Source organism: Dermacentor albipictus, chromosome 10, assembly GCF_038994185.2.
Source record: "Dermacentor albipictus isolate Rhodes 1998 colony chromosome 10, USDA_Dalb.pri_finalv2, whole genome shotgun sequence".
NCBI classification, from domain to species: domain Eukaryota; kingdom Metazoa; phylum Arthropoda; class Arachnida; order Ixodida; family Ixodidae; genus Dermacentor; species Dermacentor albipictus.
This window is the reverse complement of record NC_091830.1, coordinates 3510257-3529512: the sequence shown is the minus strand read 5'-3', so window position 1 is coordinate 3529512 and position 19256 is coordinate 3510257. Positions and strand designations below refer to the sequence as shown.

The window sequence follows — 19256 nt, the reverse complement described above, 5'->3', positions numbered from 1 at the left end:
TGACATTTTTATGTAGGAGATGTTTCGACGAAGACGACGACGACAACAACAACAACAACAACAACAACAACAACAACAACAACAACAACAACATTACTGCGGGTAGGAATTTCTCGTTGGTTAATACATTGCCGAAATTGCGTATCAAAGTGAAAGATAAAGTAATAGTTCGATTTCTCAATAATTTACTTTTTTTTTGAGGCCTTGTTTATTCTTGCTTGACGTTATCTAGAACATCGAGTAAAATGTAGGTACATTGAAGAGTTTTTCAGGGTACCGCCTTCGCATGCCGAATGATCCGAGTCATTTTAATGAGTAATCGCTTTTCAAAAAAATGGCAAGGTGACTGATAAAGGTACTCGGACTGGGGATGCTACAGAAGGCAGAATACCAGACGAACTTCCTCGTAAAGAAAGAAAGAAAGAAAAAGAAAGAAAGGAAGAAAGAAAGAAATGGTGTGAACTGGAGAATGAACAATTGATAGAACCAAGGGGCAGATCAGGCTTAGTCTCCAGTGGCGGAGTCCCTCGAGAACTTCCACAGTCCTGTGGCGATGAGAAAAAAACACGATCTTCGCGGTGTCCGAAGCGATCGGCGGCCCGGCAGCTGGGAAAACTCGCCAGTAAAGAACCGGCTACCCGCGTGCGTGAAGACCCGCATTCGGAGGCGCTGTTTTCAGTCTCGAGGCTTCGACCGGCTCGGGCAATCAGGCGCCACCTGCCCCTCGGGCAGGACCTGGGGTTCCCCCGCTTGGTTCGACCCTCTGCTGCTTGCTCTTTTACCCCCCGAGAGATGGAGAGGGAGCGCAAATGAAGAAATTGCCAGCAGCGGTTTCTCCGCCGAGCTCCTCCTCGCCCCGTGAGCAGAGAACGCATAGTGCCACTCCCATCCGTCGCGCCAACCTCGACGCCGCAACGCCACCCGCTGTGGTCGAGCAGCTCGGCGGAGGAAGGAGAAATTGTGGCTTGTGGCACGACGCTCCGAGGTCCTGCGCCGAGAAGCGCGGCGGCTGGGCTCCGCAGCCGCGGGGCGTAAATGCCTGCAGCGTCGCGCGGGCGTCAGCACGCGCAGAGAGGTCCGACGCTGTGTACGACAGTGCTCACGTCGAGCACTGAAAGTTGGAGACGCCCTATCGGCAGTTGTTTATAAACAATGAGAAACGAAAACGCAACAAAATAATACCGCCATTGACTCCCTGCTTCGACTTTGAGATTGACGATGTTTCGCCAAGGTGACGAACCCGGGCGGGCAAATGTCCTTCTATTATAAGCTCGTACTGAGCGCGTGACAATGCAAAACAAACAAAAAAGAAAATAAAGGTATAAGAATTGTTAGTTCTTATTATATAGGAGGGTGTCGCAATATTTAAGCTAAAGCCAACTTCACTTCTGGCTCCTACAGGGAAATTCGTATCATACGAAGGCGTGCCGCAAGGCACGTTTGTCATGTACCATATGCATGCTGTGAGGATATGCATTCGAGGAGCGTTCTGCGTTGTCTGCTGTGGTGTGTCCAGCGATCATAGCGAGACGTGGCAGCTTGGGGATCTCAGCGAATTGACGGAGTCGGCGACAGAGGCCGAGACGAGACCACAACGTCGCCGTGTCCCTGTTTCCGCACCTGCGCCGCTTTTCGTGGGTCGAGCATGCGCGAGCAAAACCAAGTCTGTATTCACCAAAGTGTTCCGGTTGCAGATTTAGAGAAGCAAGATTTCTCTGATGTGGGAAGTGCTGGGGCTTATGCTAATGGGCAGGATTACATAGGACAATTGCGTTTTACATTATCCCTTGTGCTCCGGTCTCAATCTCTAGTTTCTAAGCGTGATGGTTTGATCGCACGAACGGTTTATTTGGATGTAGTTAGAGGGTGGGAGAGATGTTGCTATCAATTCTACTACCTACTCGCCTTAAACTCTGAACTGTTCAAAATTAACGACGATAACTTGACGCGAAGTGACCAGATTCAGCAGCGAAGCAAAAAAAAAAGATGCCATAAAGAAATGTTACGGGAACTTGTCTAGACAGTAAATCTAATACAGAAAAAAAAGAAAGGGATTAAGAACCACTTTACCTATGTTTCGTGGCGCTTTTGATGACTAGTGGTGAACGTAAAGAATTGCATAATGTTCTGTCTTTCCCAGCCGTCTTTCTTTTCTTCCTCTTTTAGGCAGTTGATTCATTCCGAACTTATCGAACTTTCATACGGCTGTCCGTAACCAAATGTAGTACCGCTGTCACTGCCGTGGTGCCCGCTTGCAGTTAGAGGCGCACAACGTGCCGCTTTGTTGCTTCGTCTCGTGGCGTCGTCGCTTGGGGCCGCAGGCCGCGAACACTGCGCGCCGGTACACGCTCGCTGTTCAGGCCGGCATCCGCTGGCCGTGGTGTCGGTGGCATTGCACAGATTTAGCGAGGCACAGCGTGGGGTCGAAACGCGAAGAAACGACAAATAGAAGCGGGCAGCCGTAAGAACGGTGTAGCCGTCTTCTTTTGTTGGCGGCCTAGACGCCCCAGAGTTCGCCCACTCCCGCGGTGAGAGAGCCACGGCGGTGTGTTCCTTTCGGCTATTCCTCCCCCTGCGTGCCCCGTCCTGGCCTCCCCGCTCCCGGTCTAGTTCCCTCTCAAACTTATGCTACAATGGCTTCTCAAAGGCGCCTCCCTTTCCAAGCAGCGCATAAGACGTCTCGTTCCTCGCTTCTTGGTTTTCACTTACTTTTCTGTGCGTTCGATGCGTCGCATGCCGCCCCTGAGGTGAGGGAAGTTTAGTCTCAATTGCACCTCCGTAGGGCTGCAAGAAAATTGCGAGCAAAAAATAAGTTAAAAAAAAGAAGAAAAAAAAGAAGAGAAAAAGAAAATGAGGATCAACCCCCCAAAAATAGGAAGTTTCCACGGACAATAGCCGCTTTTTTTGGGAGAGCGAAACAGCGCGGTGTCAGGTTTACTTCCCGGGACACCTTTGAACGAGCTCGGCCACACGGCGCTCGGGAGCAGCTAAGCAGCCGCCGTCGAAGCTCGCATGCGCGCTTCCTTTCAATAGCCGCGCTGCGGGCGTGGTAGTTGGTGGCTTGCCGGGTCGTGTTTTGCGGCTTGACACCGCGCCAGCTGCCACGCGTTAGCTTGCCGCTGCTGCACTGCGTCGCTCGGTTTTTTCTGCGGCGAGGGTGCGCGCCACTTGGTGCCTGTGCTCGCTGAGCATCGCGCGGCCGAGTTTGCGTGCTGGCGATAGAAACCGCGCAGCGGGGACCGTGCGTGTCCCCCCCCCCCCCCCCCCTCTCGCAAGTTCCGCATTTCCGTTGCCGACCCTTGACTTCCTTGCCCCTCTTCATGCTCCGTGTTCTCGTTTAATTCATATATATATATATATATATATATATATATATATATATATATATATATATATATATATATATATATATATATATATATATATATATATATATATATATATATATATATATATATAGTCATATAATGAGAAGCCAACAAACACTGACACCAAGTACAACATAGTGGAAATTGCATGTGCTTAATAAATGAAATAAAGTAATGATAAATTAATGGAAATTAAAGTGGATGAAAAAACAACGTGCCGCAGGTGGGAACCGAACCCACAACCTTCGCATGTCGCGTGCGATGCTCTACCAATTGAGCTACCGCGGCGGCGTTTTCCCATCCACTTTCTTGGGTATTTAGGTGTACTAGTAGAACCCTGGGAGTGTTAGCCAGCGCCCCCACTCACAGACCTTGGCGGCGGACGTGGAACGTCTTTTTTGCCGCAGGCGTCACGAGAACGTGATCTTTTCGGGTGAAGGCAACTGGTCAATAAACCCACATATGCTACCTAAAGGCAATAATGTTGCCGGATTCGAGACCCTCGTTATGTAATAAATGAGAAGAAAGGGGGGTTAACCGAGGGACCCGATATTTATTAGTCATATAATGAGAAGCCAACAAACACTGACACCAAGTACAACATAGTGGAAATTGCATGTGCTTAATAAATGAAATAAAGTAATGATAAATTAATGGAAATTAAAGTGGATGAAAAAACAACGTGCCGCAGGTGGGAACCGAACCCACAACCTTCGCATGTCGCGTGCGATGCTCTACCAATTGAGCTACCGCGGCGGCGTTTTCCCATCCACTTTCTTGGGTATTTAGGTGTACTAGTAGAACCCTGGGAGTGTTAGCCAGCGCCCCCACTCACAGACCTTGGCGGCGGACGTGGAACGTCTTTTTTGCCGCAGGCGTCACGAGAACGTGATCTTTTCGGGTGAAGGCAACTGGTCAATAAACCCACATATGCTACCTAAAGGCACCAAGTGGCGCGCACCCTTTAGGTAGCATATGTGGGTTTATTGACCAGTTGCCTTCACCCGAAAAGATCACGTTCTCGTGACGCCTGCGGCAAAAAAGACGTTCCACGTCCGCCGCCAAGGTCTGTGAGTGGGGGCGCTGGCTAACACTCCCAGGGTTCTACTAGTACACCTAAATACCCAAGAAAGTGGATGGGAAAACGCCGCCGCGGTAGCTCAATTGGTAGAGCATCGCACGCGACATGCGAAGGTTGTGGGTTCGGTTCCCACCTGCGGCACGTTGTTTTTTCATCCACTTTAATTTCCATTAATTTATCATTACTTTATTTCATTTATTAAGCACATGCAATTTCCACTATGTTGTACTTGGTGTCAGTGTTTGTTGGCTTCTCATTATATGACTAATAAATATCGGGTCCCTCGGTTAACCCCCCTTTCTTCTCATTTATTACATAACGAGGGTCTCGAATCCGGCAACATTGTTGCCTTTAGGTAGCATATGTGGGTTTATTGACCAGTTGCCTTCACCCGAAAAGATCACGTTCTCGTGACGCCTGCGGCAAAAAAGACGTTCCACGTCCGCCGCCAAGGTCTGTGAGTGGGGGCGCTGGCTAACACTCCCAGGGTTCTACTAGTACACCTAAATACCCAAGAAAGTGGATGGGAAAACGCCGCCGCGGTAGCTCAATTGGTAGAGCATCGCACGCGACATGCGAAGGTTGTGGGTTCGGTTCCCACCTGCGGCACGTTGTTTTTTCATCCACTTTAATTTCCATTAATTTATCATTACTTTATTTCATTTATTAAGCACATGCAATTTCCACTATGTTGTACTTGGTGTCAGTGTTTGTTGGCTTCTCATTATATGACTAATAAATATCGGGTCCCTCGGTTAACCCCCCTTTCTTCTCATTTATATATATATATATATATATATATATATATATATATATATATATATATATATATATATATATATATATATATATATATTTCGTAAGAAAAACAGGAAGACAGCCCTGTTTTTGACGCTTTGAACGTTATGGAGACCCACACTCTTACCCGTGAAAGCTAACTGGGAACACATAAATACAAAATAATTAAGTCCCGTATGAAGGCAATCAAAGTACATTAATCGCACCATTCTTGCTACTCCTTCGTACATGGACCACCTCTCAGAAGCCGACGAGGAATAAAAATGGAGATGAACCCTGTAAGTGGTTTCCTCGAATAAACATTCGCCGATGTATGTCTTGCGCAATGATGTTGTTGGAGAAAGGCTTCGCCTACGGTTAAAGGCTTCTTCAGGCTAACCATTACGCAGTACAGTGCGTTAAAATAATGAAATCTTAATTACTTTTGTAGCTTGTCTTACGACAGTAGCATTCCTTAACACAATCATGAAGTTCGGCCTGAATTTTCTACTACATTTTGCTACCGCCCAAGTAACTATAACCAAATTGGTAGTTAGGCAAGGAAATCGTGACCAATATAGTGGGGAACCAAATGGGCGGTTGTCCGCTGTCTCAAAAGTTCACTGCTCGTTTCAAGCAACAATTCAAAAGAAAACTACCGCAACCAGGTATAAGACAGACCTGCTCAAAGCTGACCGGGTAAGAAATGAAAATGACCGTCTCCTTATTAAGAAAGAGGACAGCCCCGGGGCTACTGAGGCGCTCAGATTAAAAATGCTCGCGAGGCTAATCAGTTTACAGTGGCACGGCCGAACTCGCGCTTGAGTAACGAAGCAAAAGGGATCGAAGCAACGAAGCAAGGAAAGTGCTTGAGGAACCATCGAATGGACATTTTTCATGGGAAGTGAAGAAAAAAATGAAGCATAATTGCATATCCCCTTCATTACGTCCTGACAGAAAAGGATTTGGACAGGTAAGGAGAATCCTCTGGCTGGGCTCTGCGGCTTTTCGTACGGTCGTTTATTACTTGGAATCCCGTGTATCGCATACCTGTATATTCATTCGTATGTACCGGCGCGATATTGTCATTGCTCCAATGAGCTTGACTTGCTGGCGCGGCCAGCCGCACCATCTCAGGCTGACTGTATACGACCCGGCCTCTGAGAGGGCGATTCGCCACTCGACCTCGTTCGGCACACACAATAGGAGACCCGACTTCTTCCACGAGCGTCAGCGCCTGTTCCGAGTGAGCAGGATTAACGATCGCCTCCCAAGTAAGAGAGACGCCGCCAACTTAATCAGCGTCGTGTTGTGTGCCGAGCTCTTGAACCTCGAGGCGCTCCCTGTTAATAACAAACAACCGGGTGCACGAGGGACGCTAGCATCGAGCAACGAATGTGTTTTTCTCGACGAAGCAGGGAGCACCTTTTGTTTTTTCGCCGGCTTCTTCCTAAGACGGAAACAGCGCGCTTGTCTGCGTCCTGTCTGGACATTCAAAACGCGTCGTTTTTCAAAACGGAGGCCATGAACCGAAAGACAGTGCGAGTGAGCGCAGCCCGGAAGAAAACTATTCGGCCTCGGTAAAACGGTGCAGCGTTGCGGACGCTATGAAAGGCTGCATACACGAGCCAATCAGGTGGGCTGTCGTAACGCTACGCGCGCTCCGAAACGAACCCGGTCACACTTTGCGCTCTCGAGGGCAACGGCACAGACGGTGTTGCGTGACGCTCGGCGGTGCGCCTCAGCGCACTCCCGAATTAATCGCCTTAAGATTAAGAGTTAATGAAAACAGGCTCGTGGAAATGTGACATTGCTCCTGGGCACGGGGGAGGATAAGTCGAAGCCTTTACGGCGATGCACAGTTTTAGCGAGACAGTGGTTAGCGAAACAGCGGGCTATGCCACGAATGCTTGACAGGATGTGAAGTGGGTGCACACAAGCCGCCGCCAACGCCGGCTTTGAGGCAGTTTGTCGGGTTCCTAGATTAATTGCAGCCGCGCCGCTGCTGACCCCTGGCGCTCTCGCTGCCTCGGCGAGCGCACGCTTCCTCCGAGAGACGTCTTCATTTCACGCCACGACGGCCGCTCCCAGGCGCCAAGCCTCACGACACAGGTCTCATAGAAGCGGCCGAAGAATCTCTGGCGATCACAATGTGCAGCGGCACGAAGGCCACGCGCGTTCGCGCCACCTGCAGCTGTTGGACGCGCAAGCGCTTCAGCGAAAGTAACGAGGTGCTTGCACACCAGAAACGCGTCAATTGCCTAGCGTCACTTTCTCTCCTTCTCAGAACTGGGCAACGACAGCGAAGTGCACGGTAGCCGCGACAGAGCACGCCACCACAGCTTCGCTCCCATGTGTTTTCACCAAATATGTTCATATGCACCAATTACAAGGCAGACGCAAGTTGGCTCACACAGCAAGAACAAGCGCTCGCCTTGTGCCTCTTGTGCGCGTGCGTCTATTCGCGTCCGCCTTCTGATTACTATGGATTGCAGGACAAGAAAAACAGCTCCCATCTGTCGCGGCCACGGGCTGCCAGCACATTTCACAATGGGTGGTAGTGAATGAGAAAAAAACAAAAACAAGAGCAAAACCAGGATAGTCCGATTGCTCAGTCTGTGCTCCTCGCTACTTTTCTTATTTCGCCGCAGTTGTGGACACCCATGGAAAACCTGACACAGTGCTCGGCTAAATCGGTCACTTCGATCACAATATGCACAACACAAAACAAGGAAGAACATGTCGTGCTAACGGGACGCACTTACAATACTCGTTCTTTTGTCCGTATTATCATTCCTGCCTTTGACTTGGGCTTCATCCGAACTGAGGAAAGGTTTAATGACGCACGGCCTGTTCATTCATTCATTCATTCATTCATTCATTCATTCATTCATTCATTCATTCATTCATTCAAACAGCTAGTACACAGTCGCTATAAGGGGACAGGCGTAAAGGCTCAAATCGCCTGATGTAGCGCATGTCCCCCATTTCCCCGCTTACACACGTGTAAACACCGACTTAAACGAAACAAAATCTGCACAGAGGTCAGAAAAAAGAAATACATGGCGAGTAGATAATAGAAGTAAACCGATTAGACGTAAAAATATATATAAATAGTTTACATATGAGAACTATATGGAAATGAAATAACACGAATACACAACTTTGGGCTGTAAAGAAAACAAAAAATTGCGACAACAAACGTGACATGTATAACGGAAGAAGCAGTAAAATGGTGTTAAGTTAGCTTCGGGTTTCTAATAAATGCGCTTGCATTTTCTTATTAAGAACATGGATAGAAGCAGTTTCATCAGTTAACTTGATTACGGAAGGGTGTTGGTTTAGGAAGTGTGGAATAGGGTAAGCTAATTTTTGGGTCTCATAGTTAGTATGAAGCCGATCTTCTTTTAAATGTGTCGCAAATTGGGGCTGTGATCCTTCCGGAGGAATTGCTTAAAAAAATTAACTTGGATTAAACTTCAACTCGTGGTATACAACCATCGTTGCTTTCTTTATACCTGGTATTATTAATTATTATTAGTTCATGTTTTCTAAAACGTGGCGCTATATGTGAAAATGACGCTGCTTCAATCAAACCCAAATCTCCTTCTTGCGATAGATACATGTAGTTTATGTTAGTTTTTGTCGTGGTCCCCTATACAAAAAAGGTAATAATCTTCGTCCCTGTTTGTTAGCGCACAAAAAGTTTGAAGATGAATCTGTTCCAACTAGGCCGACTCGCAGTTATGTAATAATAAAGCTGCTAATGCATATTGCAGTAGCCAATTTCTTTCTTTAGCTGCGCCGGCAATAAGTCACGTAAGGTGGAATTTATGCCAACATCTCGGGAGGCGTCCTTCCGTAGGCAGTCGATGTGGCCAGACCAGCCTAGGTATTCACTTAAGAAAACCCCTAGGAACATTTGCGAAATAACGCGGTCACTAGGTTCTCCCTTAATATTAATAGTGTGTTCGCTGTAAACGGTCTTATTACGGCGTAGAAATACAATATAATTTTTCTTAGCATTTAAGTCTTACCTATTTGCCCTGAGCCACGTAGATTAGTTTTCTAGCCAGTGATCACGTGGACGCCGGGGCACGCGGAACTGGAGGGGAACGAAAGCCCGAATGCCTTATCTGGAGCGCTAATCAACAGACCGGGGCAAAACCAACGGGCCCATCAAAACCCACCCTTTGTCATCGTGCCCCTGTCGCCCAATCATGGCGAACGCCTCGAGAACCAGCGGCTCCACCGCAGGATTTATCCTCACCCTCACAAAAAGCTCAGCGCTGAAGAAGCAGTAGCTCTCAGACGTATCCAAACAAACACATTATCGAGCCTACAGAGATAGAGCGAAATGTACCCACTAACATATGGCGACATCTGCCCCTGTTTTGGCGGCCCACGCCCTGCACACTTCCACGTCTCGTGGAGGTGGTGGCAAACCGCAACGCTTAGAGACGCCGAGCACGTCACCTGAGCGGTGGGAGGTGCAGCTGACCGGCGACACCCTGGTGGGCCAAGAAGCGCTCGTCCAGCCAAGCAGCCATGACCAGTGGAGTCCTGGAATAAGGACACCACCCACTCGACCTCAAGAGCAATGACCTCGATTGTGGAAATAAACATTTCTCTCTCTCTAACGAATGATTACCTTGCACCTGGAGAACGTCGGAATCTAGGCCAGAGTCGGAATCTAGGCCTAGTCAGATGCTTGCCCAACACAGTTCAAGTATCAATCTGCGCTGACGACATCTGCATTTGGGCGTCTGCTGTAACACGATTGCAGGTAAGAGCAAGGCTACAAAAGCCACCTACGTTAACATCACTGTATTTGCGAAAACAGAACGTAGAGCTGTCTTCAGAGAAATGCTGTGTTGTTACATTCACTCGGAAGGCAATAAAGCCTTACTCTGTGTCAATGCGCAAATAATTGCAAACGCATGGAAACACAGCTTTTTAGGGGCAATTATCGACCGCTGCCAATCATGAAGCCCGCGCGTTTCACACCTAAAGAGGAGGTTAGTGACAATAATATACCTCCTGAAATTTATCGGCGGAAAGTCATCGGGCAGATCAGTGCGGTCAATGCTGCAGCTTTATAAAGCCTTGTGCCTCGGTTTCGCAAGACACAGCCTCCCTGTACTAGGCAATACCTTCAAAACAAACCTGGGTGTACTCCAGGGACTGCAAGCTCAAGCCCTAAGGACGTATCCCGGTCTTCCGAAGTGTGCGTCTGCAGGGGAAACTATTGTCATAGCTTGAGATCACCCAGTATAAACGTACTTAGCCACCGACGCTCTCAGGGCGCATATTTGGCACGTTGCCCGATTACCTTCTCACCATCTAGCTTCTTTCCATGCAGAAAGACCACACACAGCTTTCAGCGGATAATTGCTGCCAATTGTGCCTCGTTGCCATCTAACTGCATGCCTGCAGCAAGACCATCCACACCTTTATGGTGCCTGCACAGACCTGAAATACGCCTCACCACCCCGGGAATCACGAAGAAAGCTAACATACCATCGTTTGCCCTGAAGCAGGCCACATTAGGACTTTTACATGAGGTGCACAGTGGCCGCGTACACATTTACATAGATGGCTCAGTCACATCTGCAAGTTCAGCTGCCACTGTAGTGATACCAACAAGATCCGTCAAAATACAGCTAAAAACGTCACATGTATCATCAACGACAGCTGCTGAACTGGTAGACCTGCGTGCGGCTCTTCATTTCATTCGGGAGGAACCACCTCATGCACGGTCAATCTTCTGTAAGTCTAAGGCAGGCAGCCCTCGAGAGTGTACTCTGAGCACTGCGCCATGGATCACATGAGCACCTCGTGGCAGAGATTACAGAAGGCCACCATCACATATTTGACAAACAATGTGATATAATATATCAGTGGTTGCCTAGTCACTGTGGTATACACGGCAATGATCGAGCAGACGCAGCTGCCCGATCTGCCCATGACGGCCTCAACTGCGTTGCCATTTCTCTTTCGAGAGCCTACGCAGCGCAAAAGCTTTCCGCATTTGCGTGTCACTTAACATTAGGTCGATTGAATTCATCCGATTTCCCAAGTGCACGCCTTCATACCCTGGACCCAAATTTACAGCTCCGTATTGCGCCCGACCTTCCACGACGTGATTGCACCCTTGTAGTCCGTCTATGGCTTGGAGTAGCATTTTCAAATACGCATTCATTTCTTATCGGAATGGCCAACAGCCCTCTTTGTGACTACTGCAGGTGCAACGAAACAATCGCCCACCTTCTTTGTGAGTGCCATCGTTTCAACCCGCAGAGAGCAGTCCTCTCAGCCTTCCTAGACCAGCTGGACAAGCGCGCAATAACAGAAAACAACATCCTTGGAAGCTATGCCTACGCGAACATCAGCGCGAGCCGCTATGAACGCACTGCTGCGTTATTCAAAAGACACTGGACTTTGTGACAAATTGTGACTGCACACTGTGTTACACAGGATGGGACAATGACACTCTGTAACACTAGGAATGTTTTCGCAGACCGCGTGACCGTGTCCCCAGGAACAGTTCTGTATTGTATGTGTATTGTGTGTGTGGTTTGTGTGCGTGCTTGTGTGTGCGTGCGTGCTTGTGTGCGCGTGTGTGCATGTGTGCGTGTGTGCGCGTGTACGTGCGTGTGCGTGCGCGCGTGTGTGTGTGTGCGTGTGTGTGTGTGTGCGTGTGTGTGCGTGCGTGTGTGTGTGTGTGTGTGTGTGTGTGTGTGGTTTTTTTTCTTCCGTATTTTTTAATTCTTTCTTTATGTCTCTCCTATCGCATCCCTTTGCCCCTGCCCCTGTATAGCGTAGATAACCGAAGATACTCTCTGCTTACCTTCCCTGTCCTTCCTTTGGCTTTTCTTTCTTTCTTTCGTTCTCTCTCTCTCTCTCTCTTAAATTAAGTTCACGACAGTTTCAGACAAGCAACGTTGTAGATTTGCGAAGCATGCCAACACACTCGCGTAATTTTACCTGCAATCAGACATTTGTGTTTATGCCATTGGGTGGGTTCAAGTAATATGCCGAAGCACAAAATACACCACACACGTTCAACATTTAAATTTCCATGTTTTAGAGGTAGCTCAGAATCAAGTTGCTTCTTGAATGAGAAGGGAGTTTGGTTAAAGTCAGTGCAACCTTGGCTTGCAAGGAAACCTCACTTCATGTCGCTGCAGTCATTCACTGCCATAGAGGTGCGTTCCCGAGTCCTGATGAAAATGAGCGCCAGCTTCAGTGACAACACAGCCCTTTAGTCACCGTAAGTTTTCCAAAGAATAGTTTCGAAAAGAAAATGTACGCAGCCAATATGACACTGACGGCATTGTGGCGGAGTTGAAAGCATCGGGAACTTTCCGAGTGCCGCCAAGCTCCTCAAATTTTTTGCGGCAGCTGTGAGAGACGCAGCGTAGGCCGCGGCAAAACCGCTTCGCCACGCGGTGAAGTCGTCGAGAAGTGGGTGTGACGTTGAAGCTCCGCACGTCCCGCCTTGAATGTGTATGCTTCTGGTCCGGCTAGTTTACGGACGGGGCTCCTGCCTCGTCTACTCGTCTGCCTGTCGCTGCGTTGTTTCGTGCAGCGCTAAGTTAATTTTCGGAACCCACCTCCACAGTTGGATTCGCGCCCCCTTCTCAGACGCATTTGCGTGCTTGTATTGTTTTTCGAAACAAGAACCTTGCGTTGCCCGCGCTGCGTCTCTCATTTCCATGCGGCCCCTAACGAAGGCTCCTTCTAACTCGCACGTGCTACCCGGTTAACGACTTCCGCCGGAGCTCTCGCTTACATAACCAGGGGCTCAAGTTCAAGATCGTGCCAGCCAGAAACCGGAAAGCGTGGCGCGTACGCGCAGCCGACAGTGCGCCAACACTGCGCGTGCAGTGCGCATTCGCCTCGCGCCAGGAATGGCCCCTGGTGGAGGGCGCCTCACTCGAATCTCGCTTGCGTACGCCCACGCCTTTCGTCGTAAGACCGCGCTCCTGCTGGCGCGGCCTCCGAATGGCTGCGCGACGAGAGTTGCGTGGCGAGAAGGGTCGGGAATCCGGCTTGCCTTTGTCGCTTACCTCCTCGCCGAGGCATGCGGGGAGGGGTGCAGCAGAACCGCATTAGACGAACGCTCACTTTATCTCACTTGCCTGCGCTGCTTACCGCAAGGCAACCACGGACGGTGTTTAATGCTAAGGCGGGTGTCAGCTTGTCAGGACGGCTGCCATAAAACAGCAGGAAACAGCGTGGACGTCTGGCCTTGTGAGTAAGGCATACTGTGTGTTGTTTAAGCGTTTACACAAAGAGGACACGATAGTAGAAGGAGCAGCGCTTGTGTGTGACTATTTTCTTGTCCTCGTTGTCTCTATATATGCGTTTAATGAGTCCAAAGGATTTTGACTGTTTTGAGCTGGTATGTTCATTCTCCTGCAGTCTACGCTGTAGAATCGCGAGCTGCTACTGAGAATTTGTAGTAATGGCCGATATTTATTTTCGGAATTTCCACTGGAATGAAGTTAGACATGGTCGTTATCCGTTATGTCCGTCAAGTTCAGCGTGTAATCGTTAGTGAGGCGGAGGTGAAGGCGGAAAGCATTTGCGTCGTTCTCCCCTTTGAACTGAGTACACATTCACACACAGTTCACCGGGAAAAGTCGCGATGTGGATCCATATCGCCAAACTCATTTGCGCAGAACGCAGACTGAAAAAATAAGAGGAAAAAAATGTATCTGCAATTTCCGACTCCTGAAACAGGCCTTGAGGGTTCGCAGACGAAAAAAAGAGGCAACTTTTTTCACCCATTGTCTAGCGTTCTTTTTTTTCTACTTTAATGGCACGCCTGAAGCCTCATTTGACCCCTCTCTTCCGACGCAACGGTCCCGTCCCTTCTTGAAGGGGTTATATGCGAAATATGCATCGGTGATTACGTCATGGCTTAAAACGCATATTTATTTGCTTCAAAATGCGGGGTGAGAAAACGTAAAATATAACGAATTTCGGGGAGAAAAAGGGAAGAGAATGGGTCTATAATGGTTTATCTAGCAGGCGCTTAGCGCCTCGTCGAAGTGTTAGCGGGGTTTCAGGCAGAAACGAAGGGTCACAGTAAATGGAGCCTGCGATTCTTGCACCGAGAATCGTCAGAGGTCTTTTTGGGCTGCTGTCTGCTGAAAGAAAGAAAGGAAACGAAAGACGATGTCTGAGCTATTCGCTGCAGACGCGCTTTTACACTGTGTAGGGAGACGAAATACGAAGGTTTTGTTTTATCATCGTGATTTGAAAGGAACTGATGCATTGGGCAGGGATTTGCCACGATGACTCAGGGTCTGAATAAACCCTGTCGGGGGGACCGATTTTCGATTAGAACGCGAAAATCAAATGCCACGCTGGCAATGATGGCGTGCGCTTTCGCTTTTCGCTGAATGGTCTGATAGGCCTACTGCGCATAATTTCGCTTTTTGTGTTTGTTCAGTCTGAGTGCGCGTCAGATAACGCTTTCGCAATGTCGATTGCTTAAATTGAATCGAAGAAAGATAGGAGCGTATTCGTTCGAGAGCAAGTCGAGACGGTATAATAAATAAAATATTATAAAGGGCACGTTTGATTCAGTTGGTGCACAGTCTTATTGATCTTGGAGTAATGAATTTAGCCGGCAAGTTAAGTGCTATCAGCAAACCGAGCGTGCATACTAATTTATTGTAAACAGCTGAATATATCCACCTTTGTTCGCCCGAACGTTAGCTTACACTGGCAGGGGTGCAGCTTGACCGATTTCGCGAGCACTGCTCTCCGTAGCTCGTATTCGTGCCTGGGATACTATGAGCTGAAGCAGCACTTCTGTTCCGCCAGTGGTTCGGCGGGGCATTCACAGGTGCACACTCGCTCCTCACTGGCGTGGCCTACACTTCTGCATGCGGCAACTGCGGCTGCGCTCAGTGCGCCGCACGCCTTGCCGGAGGGGAGATCCAGACGACGTACTCAGCGCATTTAGCAGTTGCTCCGCTTCTTGAGGGCACGCGGACTTTGCGGTAGACTTCAGGGAAGCGAATGTTTTCATTTTCTCTTTCATTTCAATTTGTGCATCCTCCGGTTAAATATAACTCCCTTTACCCTTTGAACCCAACACGGGGTATAACCCGCCTGTTTTACACAGGCTAAACTCCTCGTCCTTAAAAGGTACTTGTTGCTGGACAAGTTGATGCGGTTCACTAAACATTCTAACTTCGCGATATGTAGACATCACACAGAGGACCTGACACACACAAGCGCACAGGGTTGTCGGCATTAGGCAAGAGGTCCATTAGATGTTGATGTGCACTTTGTTCACAGGAAAGTTAGCTTATACAGGCAAAGTGCAGCTTGACTGATTTAGTGATGACTGCTGAGCTGGTGCAAATACCTGCACGTGTTGTTTACCATGCCGACATGCATGGTACACAAGACGGCAGCCGCAAGCTTCCCCATAGATGAAGGCAACTTCACACTATTTTGCTTAAAAACCATGCAATCATCCGCGGAAAGTGCTGCATGCATATTTATTTATTTATTTATTTATTTATCTACATTTGTCCGAGCGCATTACAGTAGGAGGGCGGGGGATTATAGGGCACAAATATCAATTAATTGCGCTGAAATAACAAATTGCTGCGGTCGGAATGGGAGCCCATAACAAACAAAACGAACTGTAAATTAACAAGGTAAAATGGCACGGCACGTATCACGCATGAGGCGTGCGAACCCACAACTCATCACGCCCCAGTAGAACCTTTAAAAGCCATTTACAGAAGCAAAGATCTTGTCAGCCTGGCCTCACAATTCATTAGCCCAGAAAGCAGTTAGAGTGCTTGTTCACTACCTGAAGGCAGCAGACTTGAGTGCCAGACTATAGACATCCTGCACATAACTTAGTGCATGGGAAAGTGCGACAGACTCATGTTATCTCTCACTCACCACACTCCTCCCCACGTGTAGGGTAGCAAACTGGACTCAGTCTGGTTCAACTTCCTGCCTTTCCTTCCTACTCTCTCTCTCGCTCTCTGTAAAGTAAGAAGTACAAGAGCCACAGCACATATAGCGGTGGAAAAAGACCGTGTAGTAACACGCTCATTATGCAGAAAACATACATAAAGCACAACTGTAACTCTATCCATTCAAGACATGTTGGCTGAAAACTTGAGTGAAACGTTCTTCCCGGACCCCTGCTATGACTTCACACGGAAGGCGTTTCCAATGCTTGATAGAAAAGGGGAAAACATCCGAGGAGACTTAAGCACTTCTTTTGAGCTTTGAATGCGAAAGCAATAATGTCCAATTACACGCTGTTGAGCAGTCCTTCGAGTTATGAACTCCTAGCGGGCAAGCGAGTGCGCTGAGGCGCTAGGCCAACTCCTCCGAGTAGGCAAGACACTCGGCTTCTGAGCGTGGGGTCGTAGGTTCGGGACACACTATAGCCGAGTTTCTTTCTTTGGAATTCATTCTGTTTCATTTTATACATCTTTATAGCGATTACCGAGGTGAAGTTAGAACGCAGGCGAGAGCTTGCGCGGACAAGGAACGCGTGGATAACACGGGCTTCGAGAGCGAGGGTGACGTGGCATGGCGGCGACGCCCTCACGCAGCACCTGGCAGCAGACGTGCCCTTTCGCCCGCTCTGCTCCGTCGAACGGCGCACGTGACGAAGTGTCGCAGCCAATGGGAATTTAGGAGCCGTTTCTCATACAGACGCCGGCTTTTTCGCTCAATGAGCCATTTGACGCTTTCGCTTCAAAAGGGTTCATAGAGAGAAATGTACGTGTGGCTATTTCATTTATCTTAAGTGGGTGGGTGGTCACAGCGACTAGACACGTAAAGTGGGGATTCTAAATATATGTACCTGTTTACGGTTGCGCAATTAAGGGTGTGGGTATTGAAAAATTCGCCGGCGCAATTACGCGGGTGCATTCACCTGTTCTGCCATCCCTACGCCTATCACCCTTCCGGTTGTCAGCGGTGGCGCGCCACTCGCGATGTTTGCGGCGAGGGCGGGGCGCTGACGTCACGGCGCGGCCGCCCTCGGCTGCCGTGCCTCTTTGTTCCGGGGCGTCGCTAGGTGCGCGCGTGCTTCCTCTCGTCCACCGACATCTTTGTGACTAGGACTTGAAGGGACACTGAAGGTTACTATGAAGTCAAGTTAAACTGATAAGGCAACGCTGTAGAACGTCTAAGGCATCAATATAATCGCGAACAGAGCTTTAGTAACCGAGAAATTGAGGGGAATGCATGACACGATTTGAGACACCCAAGCGACATACCCGTACTAGCCCGATGATGAAGGCACTCCTCATTACAATTTATGTCGCTAGTACTCAACTACTCGTATTAAAAAGATAATTTCATTAGGTTATAAGACGGAAGAAAATGCTACTTGTCTACTTATGTTCGATCCTAAGAAAAAAATTAGATTTTGACGTTACTCTTCAGTAGCATGGGCGATCGAGAGGTTTCGTTTTCGCTCGACTCTGCGCCACGCGCACTTTGGAGTTTCAGTTGTTTCGTTATCGCGTCGATTCTATTCCGCTAACAGCAACCTTTTGATAACGTCCACAGAGGTAGCACTGTCGCTGTTGAAGAAAGATTCTATGTAACGCGAGGAAAGGCAATTTATGCAATAAAAGAACGAGCAAAACCTTGTCGAATGCTTCTTAAAAATTTAGTAACATACAAGCAGTTTTATGACCAAGGTAAATCGATTTGAACAGAACATGAGAAAATTCGATTAGTTGTGTGATTCTAGAATGCCCTGCCTTGAAAGCGTGTTGATAATCCACAAAGAAGTTATTGTGTTGAAGCTGATAGTAAAATATATGTTCCAAAGTTTTGCGACGAACACTTGCGAGGGATATTTGTCTGTAGTTTAAAGCGCAATTACGAGGGCCGCCTTTATAATTGAGTACAATGTTGCCCACTTTGCAATCCTGTGGAAGGGAGCACGTGCCGAGTAATGGACTGTGTAACAGCGGAAATTACTTAGAACAGGGGCGCAAGGCTCTAACACAACATTTGGAATGCCACCATGGCCCGGAGCAGAGTTAGTACTTACATTCTGTAGCTGTTTTAAGACCTCAAAGCACCTACCGTCTGAGTTACCACGACGTGGACAGTCCATGCTGTACCGTCTGTGGAGGCGTTGCATTTACGAACTCGTATGCTTTCCTTAGTGGAATGCCCAACAATCCCACGTGCGACATACGCAACAGCGATGAGATAGATGCTCGCACATATTATCTGTGCCTGCCGGCGATATAGTGCCCAGAGACAAGTGCTGTGAAGAGTACTGGACCAATTGGACAATCGTCCATTATCAGAACTCAAAGCTTTAGGTCACTACTCCCACAGAACATCTGCGCTGAAGGCCTTACTCGCGTTACTAAAGTTCCTGCGGTCTATATATACGGGGCTTCACGACAGACTTTATGAACGCCGCCCCCTACCGCTCTACAGTGTATGCGGTTTGTTCGTGCTCGTCTCTCTTTCCGTCTACGTCCCCCTTCCACACTCTCAATTTATGCCCCTTAACCGACCGTGCAGGGTAGCCAACCGGAATTACGTCTGGTTAACCTCCCTGCCTTTCTATGCATTCTTTTCTCTGTCTCGGGCATAGATTTATACTCGGGGCATCAGCAATCCGGTAATTTTTTTTTAGATGTAGCGCGAGAAAAATCACACTAAAGATACTCACTGAAGCTGTTTGCTTTATCAGTATCAGCAACAACGGCTGGATCGCTGTGCAGAACTGATGGGATGCCAGTATCGTCCTTATGGTTAGATTTGACAAACTTCCAAAGTTCTTTCGGATTGCTTCCCATCTTGAAACGAAGAAAGAAAAAGAAGGCATTTTTAGAAGTCTTGATTTGTAGCTTTATGTGCTTTCCTATCTGCTCTAGGGCTTCATACAAATTCTGTTCCTTGCGTCTGATGCACTGCTTAAAAATGCGCTCTCTTATATTTTTTTCATAACACATTTAATATCATTGTTGAACAATGGCTTAGGTTTCCTTTGG

General features: G+C 48.3%; 1 protein-coding gene across 1 annotated transcript in view; it reads right to left on the bottom strand.

Moving 5' to 3' along the window:
• pxb overlaps positions 1-18974 on the bottom strand; it is a 408186-nt gene extending 389212 nt beyond the window's left edge. The window contains exons 1-2 of the mRNA XM_065444315.2: positions 18935-18974; positions 16168-16253 (exon numbers count right to left, since the gene is read on the bottom strand). The gene's annotated coding sequence lies outside the window, so the exon portion shown is untranslated. The remainder of the gene's footprint in view (positions 1-16167; positions 16254-18934) is intronic.
• Positions 18975-19256: the final 282 nt, after the last annotated feature.